This window comes from Aythya fuligula, chromosome 1 (genome assembly GCF_009819795.1).
Source record: "Aythya fuligula isolate bAytFul2 chromosome 1, bAytFul2.pri, whole genome shotgun sequence".
Lineage (NCBI taxonomy): Eukaryota > Metazoa > Chordata > Aves > Anseriformes > Anatidae > Aythya > Aythya fuligula.
In genome coordinates this window covers 126,542,435-126,554,146 of record NC_045559.1, presented here as the reverse complement: position 1 = coordinate 126,554,146, position 11,712 = coordinate 126,542,435, and the positions used below count along the sequence as shown (strand labels likewise).

Below are 11,712 nucleotides of genomic sequence, written 5' to 3'. Positions count from 1 at the left end.
GAAGAAACCCAGAAGACAAGTGGGCTGTGATATCTGATTTCTGGCATGTAAACTTTGGCCTTGTTAAAGCAGAGCTCAAGACGAACGTTTCTTACAAAGCGTTTTATCCGCTCTATCAGGCAGCGTATTGTGAGAAACACCCAAACCCAGGCAGCTCTCAGTAAAAATAGTAACTACAGCATGTCAGTGTGCGAAAACGGTTACTTGTGAGAAGCACTGTAGGAAAATAAAATTGTTTTTGTAGAGTTTTGTACAAAAAAATGCACTCAGGCTTTGCCACAGCCACGCTCCTGTCTCCGTGTTCTCACAGGAACTCGACACGCACCACCACGTCGCTTACAATCTGGCCTCACATGAAAACGACGAGACACACGGATAGAAGGGAAAAAAATAAAATTGCTCTAATTGCTAGCATATGTCACCGGAAGCTCGGTTCGTTATTTTTGAGCGTTAAGTCGTTTATCTTCGTTTGTAACCGGTAGCACCACTGCCTCCCGTCCTGGAGCCAGCACAGGCTGAGAGGAGTAATTAAGGACCACAAAAGGCGTTGGTGATGTACAGAGTGCGAACACTGGTAGCACACTTATTACGTTTAGTCAGCGGGGTTGTATCTTTATTTAAATTCAATTTAAATTTTTGAGTTATGATTGAGGGCAAGGATGCTGGGATCACTGCTGCCCCTGTCACTTGTCCCTGTCACTTGTCACTTGTCCCTGTCCACGTCCCCAGCCCTGTCCCTGTCCCTGTCCCCTGTCCCCTGTCCCTGTCCCCTGTCCCTTGTCCCTTGTCCCCTGTCCCTTGTCCCCCGTCCCCAACCCGGCCCCGCAGCCGTTGCCCGGCAGCCGCCCGCCACCCGAGCCTGCCGGGAAGGCTGAGGGGAGAGGCGGTGGCAGCGGTGGCAGGCTGACGGCCAGCTCCCATTGGTGGAAATTTACAGAGGGCGGGGCTTGGGGCCGGCTCCCCGCCCTGCTATTGGTGGGGCGAGGCGTCAGTCCGGGCGCGGGGGCGGGGCGGGGCGGCTAGCGGCTTGCGTTGAGAGGCGGGGGGAGCGCGGCCAAGGGGCGGCGGCGGTGGCGCGGCTGCGAGGGGAGCGGCGGAGCCGGCGCCTGATCCGGAGCGGAACCGGAGCCGATCCGGAGCGAGGTAGGGGCGCGGGCTGGGGGAGCGAGCCGCCGGCTGCCAGCCCCGCCGGGTGCCGGGGTGGTGGCTCCGTGGCTGGAGCGAGCGGCGCTGCCCGCTGCCGTTCGCCGTCCCCGGGGGGCGTTGGGGGTGATTTTTTTTTTTTTCCCCCAAATTTTCCCCGTTTGGGGGGGGTTGGGGGTAACGCCCCGGCCGTTAAACGGCCGCTCAACGCCTCAGCCAGAGCCGGCGGAGGGGCTGGGCTGCCTTTGTGCGTGCGGCGGGGAGGAGCGGCGGGGGGAAAAAGTGAAAAAAAAAAAAAAAAAAGAGAAAAAAAAAAAGGGAAAAAAAAGGATATTTTTATATATATATAAAATATACCTGCCCGGAGTGGGAGCACGGAGCGCCATTTTAATAGGTGGAGGTGTATCGCCTGCTGCCATCGCGCCCACGCAGCTGGGGGCAGCCTGTGGGAAATGGCACAATTTGGGGATGGGGATGGTGGTCCCCCCCCCACCCCCCCTTAATCCCCTTAATTGGGGTGCCTCTGGCCGGGTATGGGGCAGAGGGCACCTCTGGGAGCCCACCCCAGCCTTATTTGTCAGGGTTTCCCCCCAAAATGCGGCGTTTGCTCAGGGTTGCGTGGGGGTCGTGGCGATGCTGAGGTGCCTTGGGGATTTGCTGAGGTGCAGGGGAGCTGCGCTGCATGCGGGGGGGGGGGGGAAAGAGCGAGGAGGAAAGGGGCAGCCTAGAAGCAGCAGCGATCACTTGCTGCAAGATGCGAGTGCTACACCCGTGTCTTGCACCTAGGGCTGCCAGGGCTGAGACCTGCGGCTGAGAGCAGCCAGCATCACTTAAAACCACACACGTTTCATATATACATATGACGCCTCACTTCCAAGTGTTACATCTCACAGCCAGCGTTATTGGAACGTCAACCGCTTCAGCGAATCTGATATACGGTGTTGCTCCATGTCAGGTATTTTTATCGTGTCAGCCTCCAAAACCAAATCTAAACCCAGAAGTTCATTTTGCTTCCTGCCTTTTGTCTCACTTTGCAACCAGTTTTATCGAACCTGTTAGCGTTGCAGGTGGTATGTTCTGCCTCGTTTCTTAAAGCTCGAGGTGTTTAAACAAAGAATTTGCAGTTCTGTTTTAACGCGCTTTGTGGATCCTTCTAGTTTAGCCCCAAAATGATGAGGAGAAAATGCCCTTTGAGGTTCAGGTATTGAAATGTTTACTGTAGCTCTGCGCTCTTAACAAAGCCCTCGAGAATATCAATTTCATAAGTCTTTCTGCAGTGAAATAGCCACAGGAAAACATGAAAAAAAATGCACAGTCGCTGTGAAGAAAATGCCTTTGTTATAAAGAGGTTTGGGTTAGCCTGTTGGAAACTATTATTGGAGAGCTGGTCCAGTTAGCTGTAGTACTAGCGCGGTTTGACACCGGCAGTGGCTATTTCTGTTATGTGCAGCAGGGCTGTGTGAGTGGGAGGTGAGCTGAGGCTGCAAGAACAAGGTGGAAAAAGAGAACAATTTCTATATGCAGGAGGCTCTCTCTCCTATATGAAAAGCCAGTTCTCCTCCATTATAAAAATAGCTATTTATAATGCTGCCTATATATGGACGCTCTCGAAAACCATGCGCGTGTAAGCGTTAGCGTGCTCTCTGGAACACACAATGCTCAGCAGTAGACATCTGGAAGAAAATAACCAGCAATTTTCCTAGGTATTACTTAAATTCTGGACGAGGTACGAGCTCATATTTATGAGATTTTTTTGGAGCATCCATGCTTAATCTGAGCAGAGCACAAATGTGGATCTGCTCTGAAAAAGGGCTGATGTGGAAGGTATGCGAAGGCTCTATGTGCTCGTCATGTGAACGGAACAAGAATGGTGTGCATTTGTCATAACTTATTTTTGAGGATTTTAGAGAATTTTAGCACTACTTTCATGAGCTAAGCCGAACAGCTCTAGGCTTTCATCTTCATTTCCACATCAGGAGATCATGGCAAGAGAATGACCAGTGATGTGCTATAGCTAAAGAATGTATGGGATATAATGAGGAATAGAGTTTATTTCCTGTTTCTGAATGCTGTATTCTGTCTAGAAGGCCACTCTTTGTTCTCTTCCACCTCTGTTTGTTTTACCAGACAATTCAAGGGTTGTACCTTGGTGTCTTGGTGCAAAGGGATTTGTTTGTGAATAGTAATAACAGCTTTCTGCATCAGAAGCAGGGAGAATTAATTTCACGCTATAAATTAAAATGAGTATTAAAACAATACATAATGGCTTTCTGGCTGTACTTATTAGACCATCAGCCCTCTTGCTGAGTCTGCCCAGTCTAATAATATTAAATATCGATGAAGGAGAAATGTTGAACTTGTGGATGTTCGCAATGCTGGTGTGTCCACCTAGATAAAAAGCCTAAGCTTTTTGTTGTTGTTGTTTACGTGACAATCTCAGTATATTTTCCTATCACTGTGCTAAATAAGATAGTGAAATAATTCATAATTATCCTGAAAGCACCACGAGGGGCCAAAATAAATTTAAAAGGTTCTGCGTGCCTTAAACTTTGCTGCTGTAGGAACACTGTGGGTGCGCGCAGCTGCCCACGTTCTCTTTTTTCTTCCCTTCTCTGAGGCAACCATGAGAACCCTGTAGGAATAAGCTAGCCTGCCAAGAGCTGCCTTGCCTGTGTCCCTGGGTTATTTTCAGCAAGAATAACCACCTGAATGTACGGGCTTTCAAGTCAGAGTTGTGCTCTGCTTCTCTCTTCATCCGAAGGGCTGGTACCTAAGTTATGTCTAGGTGCAGTGGAGTTGAAAATAATCCATTGCGTTGGACTTTATTCTTCTTAAAATGAGGAAAACGTGCATGGAATAAACAGTTACAGTTAATACACGATGACTTTCCATAATGCTTGACTGTGATACTGGAATGTTTAGGTCTCCAGAAGCTTTTAATTCTAGCTTTAGTGCAATGAGATTCAGTTTTCTATTGTTATTTCAGAAGAGATGTCGGTGTTCTAGCTTGCCTTCAGGCTTGTCCTTCAAATCTGAGCAGGTTGAGCCTTCCTGTGCTGGAATTGCCCCTTAACGTCTTGAAAATTAACCCTTTTCCCAATGCCTTTTAAATAATAGCATAGCTTAATTTAACATTGACATTTATTTTGGAAGAAGGAAGGTGGCACTCATGAGAAACGGTTGCCTGGCAATACTTAAAAATAAAAATAAAGCCCCCCACCAAATTTAGCCTCTGAGAAAACAAAGCGCGAATCAATTCTTAGCTGAATCACAGTTATGCCAGCCACACAGAGCTCCATTATTCTGCTGAATTGTATCGCTGCCTCTGTTAATCTTTTCTTGCAGATGACTATGGAAATACGGCTGTTATTGGTAACACTGCTCCATTCAACTGAAGGAAAGGGAGGATGTGGCTCAGTAGAATCAAATATTTATTCAACTATTCAGTGTACAAAAAAAGAAAAAATAAATCTTGGAGCTTGAATAGGAAAACAACCCCCCCCCCAGCCTTTTCTTCGTGGTTAGGTGTCAACATTGAAAAGTCCTACTGGGTTGTAGGAATCGTGCGTTCCTAGAGAATTCGGAGAAATGGTTAACGCTTGAAGTTTTTTATTATTATTATTTTATTTTATGGTGGAAGGTTCTTATTTCGCTTAGTTTGTTAGAGCTGTGCTTTGTTTGCTCTCTCCATCTAACAGCCATTTATAAAGCCCTTGTATTTGAGGCAGGAACCCGTGGTTCTCAAACTCTTGGAAGTTGGCTTTGCGGTATTAATACGGGTTCGTTTATTTTTATTTGGTTCCCATGGAGCTGATAATTTTCTAGGGGTGCCTATCAGGCTCTGAATCACCTGCGGTGCACCAGCTTTACATTGAGCTTAGTGCTTAGGCAGAGAGCAGCTGCTTGGCTGAGCAGTTGCTTGAGCTGGAGCTGGCGGGCAGCTGCTGGAAGGCGCCCCAGCCTCCTCCATCCTCGAGCTCGGGGGTAACTTCGTGAGCTAGCTGCTGGCAACCAGAATGTCGGCTTGGTTATTTATCTTTCAAGCACAGAAATTTGGGAATGAAATTGAAACCTGAGGGAACACATCTGTGTTTATAAGCTCCATGCTTAGTGCTACATTTCCTAATCTGAAAAAGGTCCTTTTATTTTCTGGAGGAGATCCACGTCTCACGAGCTCTCTGTATTTGCCTACGCGTGCGTCAGCACTGTGCTGGTATTGGAATAGCAGAAGGTCCAGCACGCCCTGAATGTTGCAGGCCTGCCGTGCCTGGTGTGCAGGGCTCTCTTTTTCTCCTCTCCCTTTCATCTGGACAACACTTCCAAGACAGTGGTGAAGAGGGAGCTGTGCTCTGATGTGAGCCCTGTAGTGGAAAAGCTTCAGAAGCTTGCTGAAGGACATTGGATATTACTCTGCGCTGGCTTTTGCAACCACTGGTGAGAGTGCCTTGCATCTTGTAGCATATCATGTTAATTGCAAGTTCATCGGAGCAGTTTTCCATGAGTACATGTAATGTAGTTTGATCATTCAGCGGCTTCTGAGATGATTTTTTTTTTTTAAATATATTATGTTTTGGCAATTATCTGAAATAGTAATGAACCAAACGGCATGGAAGGTAGGCATGTGTCACAGTCAGCTCTTCTGTTCTTGTCAGAGCTGCTACACTTGTTCCCAATTTCCGCCAACGTGCTGTGTTCAGTAAAACTTTACAGTAGCTGAAAACAAATTGCAGGAAAAGTTTCCTCTTCTGTTTTTTATTTTGAGCACTTGGCAGCATTTTGTTTACTCCCTGGAGTCACTTAAGCCCTCTCTACAACTATTTGTGCGCATGTCGTAAGTTAACATATGTTCAACTTGAGTCGTATTGCTTATGGAGAAGTGTGTGCGGGATTGGGGCCCGTCAGACTCGGGTTTTTATATGACTCAAGCCAGGGGTGAAGAGATCTTGGACCTGTCAAAACATACAGCATCTCGTATAATATGTGAAAATGTTTTTAATCTCACATCTTAACTGGGATGTCAAATTCATATTGTTCAGGCTAGTTGATAGACATACTGGCAGCTCTTAAGTATTTTCTGGGTTGCTGGAGTAGGGGATGGGTACAGATTTGTGGTAACTTAGAGTTTGCTTTTCATGTTAGGTACCAATAGAAATATTTTAATAATAATAATAAAAAAAAGAATTATGTATAAAACCCCTCATCCAATGGTTAAAGCCGTTCATTAATCAGAAAGTAAGCAGTTGTCCTAGCAGTGACGAGAGATGTTAAGATTTCACTCAGGATGAATCTCAGGATGTGGACTTCTCTTAGCGATATCCTTTGTGACTGCTGGGTGGACGTTGACTGAAGCGAGGTTATGTATTAGTAAGTATAGAGTAAAACCTTCCTTGGCCTTTTTGCTGCTGTTTTTAATCTGATTGTGTGGGGTATCTTGAAGTCATACTTGTCATCAAGATGTTGGAGGCCTATTTCATGCTTTTTAGTTGTTCAGCAAGAGGAATTCCTGGTGGCTTGCTGCTTTTTTGGCAGTGCCTTGTGCATTACAAGGCAGCTCTCCTGTAAAACCTCCCTAATTGCACGTGCACGCAGAATCTGGGTTCTGTTTGGAAGGGAGCTCGGGAGGCTGTCTGGCTAGGCCTTCTGCTCAGATCAGTGTTTTCATAAAGATATATATATATTCCTGAATATTTCTATATATATATTCCTGAAATATCAGTAGGGAGAGGTTGTGTGAAATTTACGCTTTCTTCTCCCTTCACGGCACCTTCACTATGCTATACTTGCTTTAATGGCACTGCTGCATTAGTTTCCTTTGAGCACTTGGGAGGAGAGTTGCAGCCAAAAAGAAGCAAATGTGTTGGGTGCAAGAACATTTTTCTTTTTTTTCTTGTTGACTCAGATTCCCTCCCTTCTTTTCTTTTCCTGCTGTTAATCTGCAGCATGAACAATGTTGTCATCTGCTTGTTTGCTTAACCTTGGCAAAAATATTTCCAGTCTTCCTTGGCAGCAAAGGATGGAGTTCCAGTATGTCCAAATCTACCACTCCAGCCAAGTTCATGTAGTAGGTTGTTGTCTACCTTTAAAAACAACAACAACAAGACAACCAAACGAACCAAAAAAATCCACCTTCACCTTAACTAATCCTTGTATGAAAACACCTACACGGAGTCTACGCTCACTTCAGAAGTTTCGTGCCTCAAAAACTTGAGCCTACCTTATGGACCTCTTCACACATTCCTGATCCATCTGTTTATCTAGCACAGCTTCTTCTCCATCTCTTCACACAGTCTTAGGCTGTTGAAATGCAAGCCGCCTTTGCAGTTCCTTTAATTGGTGGTAGGCTTTCTTTACTTTCCTACATCTTTCCATATTTTGTAAAACACAGGATTTTGGGGTGGTTTTCTTCTTTTCTCCTTTTTGTTGGCATTATTATCACAAAGGATTTTAAAAATTATATGTCATTATGATGTTTTTAAGCAACCATTATTTTTCTACTTAGCTGTGAAATCTTGTTTGGGTACAGCTTGTGTTTTGAGACAGTTATTTATGGAGCACGGTAGCGGTGCATCGTGATGCACAGTCAGTGCTGTGTTGATCCAGTGAGTCTACAGGCTAAAGCTACTACTTCATGCACTATAGCATGTTATAAACCAGAAAACCTTGATGCAGGGAGTGGCTAGGGCTGACGGCGTGCTTTGTGGAACAGGTGGGACTTGAAAGTCTTAATTTAGTTTGAGGGAAGGGCGTTTATGCAGTTGCTCCATCTGTCCATCCATCTGTCCACTAGCTTGTCCTCCCACCCCACCCGTAACTTCTGAGCCACTTGGTCAATTTTTAGTCAGCTTTGGGCGAGGGGTGGTGTTCTCCTACTCTGATGCAGCCATCCAGGCCTCATGGAAACAAGGAAGAGAGAGTGGGCAAGAAATGGGCATCTTGGTTTGTGCGTGCCTGTGGTCAGACTCTACCAAGGCATACTCACGTTGCTTGCAGGCCACTGAGCAAAGTAAAGGTCATATGGAAAGCAGGAGAGATGTGAAGCTGTTGTGACAGATTATTTTGTTATATATATATGTGTAGGATATCATAGGGGTGATTTGGGGATGCTGTGCTCATGGGTGGCCATGGGACCCGGGGTTGTGGAAGGCCTGTTTGATGCTGCCTGACATAGGTTATGCAGAAGGGTAGCTTAAGCGTTTAATGAGTTTCTCATCTTTAAAGGAGTTGTGGGGAGGTTGTTCAGTTAAAACCTGTCACGAAGAACAGGAAAAAGGAGAGAACTGCAGGCAAAACGTCGTCTGATGTACGTGAGTAAGGGATGGTGCATATCCTACAAAACTGGGGACAGAAACATGAGCTGGATGCAGGAGGAAGAGTGGCAGCCAACCAGGAGGAACTTCAGACGTGGAACCTTGTATATAAAACAGTGTGTGTGACAGAGCTCCTATAGCACAGCAAAACGAATTGTCACTGGAATGTGTCAGGTCACTGAAATGTGTCTTGAAAAACTTGCAGAGCTGAAATGCCTTGTGTGCTTCAGGATTTCAAGAATTCGTTGACTTCCACGCAACAAATTGGTTGCTTGACTTGCTTTAGAAACTATTTATAGCTGTGTTAGAAATTAAAAACAAATTTCAGTGTGAAGGTGCCAGCGTGGGACACCCACAGCAATAATAAGAAAACAGGATTCTCAGAAGGTGAACCTTGACTCTGCTTTTCCTAACCACATAGCTGTTCCTGTTGTTTGGAGATCTTTAAAAACTTCAATAAATGCTGTGCACATTGATGTTTTAATTGCCTAAAACTCTGAATGAGCAGCGTATTTGAAAAACATGGCCTTACTTTGTCAGCATCGTTGTTTTTTAGTTGCTTCTGCTGACTCAAATTGTGACTCAGAAAAAAAAAAACACACAACAACACAACACATGTATGCTTGTAGTTGATTTGTTTGAAACTTAGGATTATTTTAGCTCTAAGTCTGGGCACTGAGAGATTTATTTATATTTTTTTTTTCCTCATGGGGTAAATCAAACTTTTTTTTCTTCCCTTATGGGGTAAGTCAAACTTGTCTATACAAGTTACAACAATATGCAGTGACTAAAAGCGTGTTGCAAATGTGCATGGATGAGGGGAGATAGGAAGGTTTTTGTATTAAGGCCAAAGCCTGCTCGGCTTTGATCATACAAAGAACTGAACAACCCTGGGAGGCCAGGAAGCCCGTCCTGTATTTTTCCACACCAGTAAAATGGGTGACCTTTTGTGTGACTGTTCCAGTTACATTCACTTAAAATAACGTTTGAGCTATTGTTGGCTGTTCCACTGGAAATGAAATGGCAGATCAAGCTTGTTAGCTTGCTCTTCTTCAAAGAAATTGACAATGAAGAAATGTGCTGTCCTTTCAAATAATTAGCCTACATCAAGCTTTAATGCTAGTGAAGAAAGGTGGTTCAACTATAGGAAACGTGAATAAATTATTTTACTCAAGCTTTATTTTCTCCCTTTAACATCAGCAGTTACGTGATTTTTAAGTACAAGTTCTTACAAATACTTTAATAAGTAAGATTTTAAAAGAATTACGAAAACAGTAGTTGCAGTTCTCACTTCGTTACTGTCAAACTTCTCATGGATTTATCTTACAGTGCTTAGGATTTAGTACAACTTTTTGCTCAGTTCTTGAATTTTGCTCGTTGGTTTTATTTGTGATTTCTCTTTACTTTTGTAACTACCACTGCACTTCACAAAGAAGAGTCGCTGCCAAAATGCGAACTTCCATGCTCTGTGCACCTTTCCCGTCCAATAAATACAACATAGCACCAGATTTATGGAATGACTTAATAAAATATACGAAGGCAGTGGTGTGGGTTGTGTAATTCATGAAAATAAGAATGTGGGTTGGTACTGTAAAATCTTTGGGGCCGGGGCTGTATGATGGGACCCCAATCCTACTTAGTGCTTATGGAAGTTGCTACAGAAATAGTTGTGTGGTGAATGCTGTACCAAGAAATTGCTACGATTTTTTTCCACCTATTGCAAATGTAAGTAATCAAAAAGAAAATGCGGTGTTTTTCCCATCTTTAAAGCTCTGTTTGAATACAGTGCTGTGAATTTGGTAGCAGAAGCAGGGATGGAAGCGGGATGATTTTGCTGGGTACACGTACAGGTTTCTCATCTGCTCTGGAGCCCTGATGTGGGAGAGCTGGGCACCGTGTGCCAGGGAGGAGCGTGTGCTTTCTGTTGGGCTACGTGGCTGGGAAGGGTCGAGCACAAAGCTGTTGAAGGTTGCCTCTGTGCACAGAGCTCCTGCTCACATTCAGCCCTCCTGCCGGGGACAAAATTGCCTGCACTTGCTGTGTGCCACCCATGGAAGTATGCACGGGGCAGCAGGAGCTGTCCTAATGCTTGAGGGGAAGCATTGCAATAGAGCTTTGAACCAGGGAGCTGCAGGTTGAGCTTAATGCTCAGTGTGGGATTTGACAGTTCTGCATCTAGCATGTATATTTGGGCAATGCTAATTTATGGGCTCTGTTAATCCTTGCACAGCTCGCTTGTATCTCTTGCAATGAAAATCCAGTCCACCTGTGAAGCTGAAGTAATTGGGTTTCATTTGAGGTAAAATGATAGATGAAGATGAAAATGGACCTCTAGAATCAATTACTTTTCCGAGACGGATGGTGAATCTTCCCCAACTTTCTTTTCCTTGTCTGATAGTCTTCAGCATTTTATTGAGGAACTGCAGGACAGATTAAAAGAAATTGGAGGCTTTCATATTCATTTCGTATGGCAGACTGGTGGTAAAGGTTCTCTGCCGAAAACCAGAAATAAATTTGAACGCGATGTGAATCGCTTAATGTCTGCCAGTGCCTGGTAGTTATACAGAACAGATTTTCATCATGATACTACAGCAGAAGTGGCATTATAGTACGCTTTAATTTAGAGTTTAAATCCAGAAGCAGAATTGCAGAAGCTGAGATTCGTTCTGACATATAATACCAGTTGCACAAAAATGCTTTTGTCTGGTTGTGTTTTGCAAGTGAAAGCAGAAATATGTTACTGTTAGCATGGTGTGTGATCGTGTCTGGATTCTGCGGGGCTGGTGGTGGAACAGCAAGCAAATGATGCAGGACAAATAAGTATCCGTAGGCTAGAGAAATTCCTCTAGTGCTTGCTCTAAGAATTAGTAAAAGGGTACAAAAATATACAAAATATACAGCTAATGTACCAGGGCTTTAAATATAAATCAAACTTTTTTTTTTTTTTTTAATAAAAATAGATTTTAAGTTGCATAAAGCCTTATTTCATACTGCACTGAATCTAGTTTGGCTGAGAAGCAGCTCTTAGGGAGGTCTTGCTGCTGTGTCCAGTACTAGTGCATGCCACTGATTCTCATGTGGGCCAGCTCTACAGTCATTTATGGTCCTGCAGGTGGGACTGACAGTGGTAATGTATTGATGCTGTTTTTAAAATAATTATTACAAGGAGTGTACCTTGTCTATATGCCTTTTATTTTTGCTACTTAAGAAACAGAGATGACAATGTAGTGCAAACAGCTTATTTTCTCCTTTTTTTTTTTTT

At 44.3% G+C, this 11,712-nt stretch overlaps 1 protein-coding gene across 4 annotated transcripts in view; it reads left to right on the top strand.

Moving 5' to 3' along the window:
• The first annotated feature begins 1,073 nt into the window (after positions 1 to 1,073).
• The window catches only part of CDKL5 (cyclin dependent kinase like 5), a 126,896-nt gene continuing 116,257 nt past the window's right edge, over positions 1,074 to 11,712 (top strand). For all 4 annotated transcript variants that reach the window (XM_032181524.1, XM_032181514.1, XM_032181534.1 and 1 more), the window contains exon 1: positions 1,074 to 1,143. The gene's annotated coding sequence lies outside the window, so the exon portion shown is untranslated. The remainder of the gene's footprint in view (positions 1,144 to 11,712) is intronic.